Below are 3,602 nucleotides of genomic sequence, written 5' to 3'. Positions count from 1 at the left end.
GGCCGGAGGAGGAGGGAGGGGGCAGCCGGAGAAGGAGGAGGGAGGGGTGATGGGAGGAGGGCGGCTGGAGGAGGAGGGTGGAGGAGGGAGGGAAGGATGGAGGAGGGAGGAGGAGGGACGAAGGGAGTACCTCGGTGGAGGAGGAGCGTGGCGGCGGCGGACGACAGGTTCGGCGGGGGCGAGAGCGAGTGAGAGGGAGAGTGAGTGAGAGGGTCAACCGCTCCAGGATAAGGTAAGTAAGTAGTAGCGCGTTTCCGAGATACGCGCTACTACTATGGGACGTAGCAGTAGCGCTGGTTACGGATACGCGCTACTGCTAAATGGGGCTAGCCATCTGCACCTAGTACAAACATAGCAGCAGCGCGTTTTCCTAGCACATGCTACTGCTAAAATAGTAGCAGTAGCACTGTTTATTTAAACATGCTAATACTAAGTAGCAGTAGTGCCCTTTTTTGTCCAGCGCTACTGCTAAGATGATGTGTATAAGGTTTTCCCTAGTAGTGTTTCGGTGCTTGCCATTCGCAATCATGTGGAAGAATGGTGTGTTATCATCCCCTTGGACAATTTTGCAGACTTTAGCTCGTAGTGCTCACTTCAATTCCTCCTCACGGAGCAGTTCTTTCAGTCTTAATTCTGCCTCCACTTTAGTTTCCAGCTCTCTCGTATCTAAGCTGGAGGACTCAGCTTTTAAATCTAGGGATTGAATAAGTAGAAGGAGCCTTTCCTTCTCAGCCTTATATATCCCACTCAGATGTTTAGCCCAACCCCGTAAGAATTGCCTCAAATGCCTGATCTTATTCTGCCATCTCTCAACATTCGTTCTCCCTCCTGAATCTTTAGCCCATTCTCTTGCTATTAGATCCAGACACCCTTCTCTTTCAAACCACGCTGATTCGAAAGAAAACGTACTCTTGTTCCCCACATGCATTGCCTCTCCCGAGTCAACCAACAATGGGGTGTGATCGGAGATTGCACGAGAGAGCGCTTGGAACATCACTAGGGGAAACTTCTGTTCCCATTCGATGCTCGCTAGGACCCAGTCCAGCTTCTCAAAGGTCGGGACTGGTAATGTGTTGGCCCAAGTGAATTTTCTACCAGAAAGCTCAAAATCTCGAAGGTCTAAGCTTTCAATAATTGTATTAAACATAAATGACCATCTGCTGTCAAAGTTATCATTGTTTTTTTCCTCCCGTCTACGGATAATGTTAAAATCATCCCCGATAAGGATTGGAAGCTGCTCGTTACCGCAACTACGGACTAAATCCGCCAAAAAGTCTGGTTTGAGTTCAGGTTGTGCGGCACCATATACTGCCACCAAAGCCCAATTAAACCATCGGCCTTTGACCGAACCCGAAACTTAACCGCAAAGTCTCCCATTACCACATTCCGAACTTCCAACGAATCGCATTTAACCCCAAGTAAAATCCCACCGGATCTTCCTCTTGGAGGTAGACAATGTCAATCGAAGTCAACCCCTCCCAACAGAGTACTAAGGAACTGGGGGGTGAAATTGTCCCTTCCAGTTTTGGACAGGGTAATAAATCCAATTTGTGTTCTATAGAAGCCTCTGCTAGAAACCTTCTTTTAGCCAAGTCCTTAAGACCTCTGCTATTCCAAAAAATTCCTTTCATATTTCATCATGAAATATTTTAGTGGTTTGGATCCTAGCGCTTCTACGCACGGCCCAAGCCGGATAAATCCTACAATTCCACTTGCATTTAGGCTTGTTTTGGTCCTCTACCCGGTCCTCACGACCAAGCTCGGTGGACCTATTGCTGGGTTTCGTAGCAATTTCAAAAAATTTCCTACGCACACGCAAGATCATGTGATGCATAGCAACGAGGGGAGAGTATTGTCTACGTACCCAACGCAGACCGACTGCGGAAGCGATGACACGACGTAGAGGAAGTAGTCATACGTCTTCTCGATCCAACCGATCAAGCACCGAAACTACGGCACCTCCGAGTTCGAGCACACGTTCAGCTCGATGACGATCCCCGGACTCCGATCCAGCAAAGTGTCGGGGAAGAGTTTCGTCAGCACGACGGCGTGGTGACGATCTTGATGAACTACAGCAACAGGGCTTCACCTAAACTCCGCTACAGTATTATCGAGGAATATGGTGGCAGGGGGCACCGCACACGGCTAAGGAATAGATCACGTGGATCAACTTGTGTCAACTTGTGTGTCTTTGGGGTGCCTCTACCTCAGTATATAAAGGAGCCAAGGGGGGAGGGGGCGCCGGCCAAGAGAGAGAGGCGCAGGAGGAGTCCTACTCCTACCGGGAGTAGGACTCCCCCCCCCCCAATCCTATTCCAACTAGGATTCCCAAGGGGGAAAGAGGGAGAGGGGTGGCCGGCCACCTCTCCTAGTCCTAATAGGACTAGGGGAAGGGGGGGAGGCGCGCAGCCCCCTTGGGCTGCCCCTTTCTCCTTTCCACTAAGGCCCATGAAGGCCCATATGGTTCCCGGGGGGTTCCGGTAACCTCCCGGTAACCCGGTAAAATCCCGATTTCACCCGGAACACTTCGATGTCCAAACATAGGCTTCCAATATATCAATCTTTATGTCTCGACCATTTCGAGACTCCTCGTCATGTCCATGATCACATCCGGGACTCCGAACAACCTTCGGTACATCAAAATGCATAAACTCATAATATAACTGTCATCGTAACCTTAAGCGTGCGGGCCTTACGGGTTCGAGAACAATGTAGACATGACCGAGACACGTCTCCGGTCAATAACCAATAGCGGGACCTGGATGCCCATATTGGCTCCTACATATTCTACGAAGATCTTTATCGGTCAGACCGCATAACAACATACGTTTGTTCCCTTTGTCATCGGTATGTTACTTGCCCGAGATTCGATCGTCGGTATCCAATACCTAGTTCAATCTCGTTACCGGCAAGTCTCTTTACTCGTTCCGTAATACATCATCTCTCAACTAACATATTAGTTGTAATGCTTGCAAGGCTTATGTGATGTGTATTACCGAGAGGGGCCAGAGATACCTCTCCGACAATCGGAGTGACAAATCCTAATCTCGAAATACGCCAACTCAACATCGACCATTGGAGACACCTGTAGTACTCCTTTATAATCACCCAGTTACGTTGTGACGTTTGGTAGTACCCAAAGTGTTCCTCCGGCAAACGGGAGTTGCATAATCTCATAGTCATAGGAACATGTATAAGTCATGAAGAAAGCAATAACAACATACTAAACGGTCGTGTGCTAAGCTAATGGAATGGGTCATGTCAATCAGATCATTCAACTAATGATGTGACCTCGTTAATCAAATAACAACTCATTGTTCATGGTTAGGAAACATAACCATCTTTGATTAACGAGCTAGTCAAGTAGAGGCATACTAGTGACACTTTGTTTGTCTATGTATTCACACATGTATTATGTTTCCGGTCAATACAATTCTAGCATGAATAATAAACATTTATCATGAAATAAGGAAATAAATAATAACTTTATTATTGCCTCTAGGGCATATTTCCTTCAGTCTCCCACTTGCACTAGAGTCAATAATCTAGTTCACATCGCCATGTGATTTAATAGCAATAGTTCACATCACCATGTGATTAAC

Source organism: Triticum aestivum, unplaced genomic scaffold, assembly GCF_018294505.1.
Source record: "Triticum aestivum cultivar Chinese Spring unplaced genomic scaffold, IWGSC CS RefSeq v2.1 scaffold56191, whole genome shotgun sequence".
NCBI lineage: Eukaryota > Viridiplantae > Streptophyta > Magnoliopsida > Poales > Poaceae > Triticum > Triticum aestivum.
Note: the sequence above shows the minus strand (reverse complement) of the source record.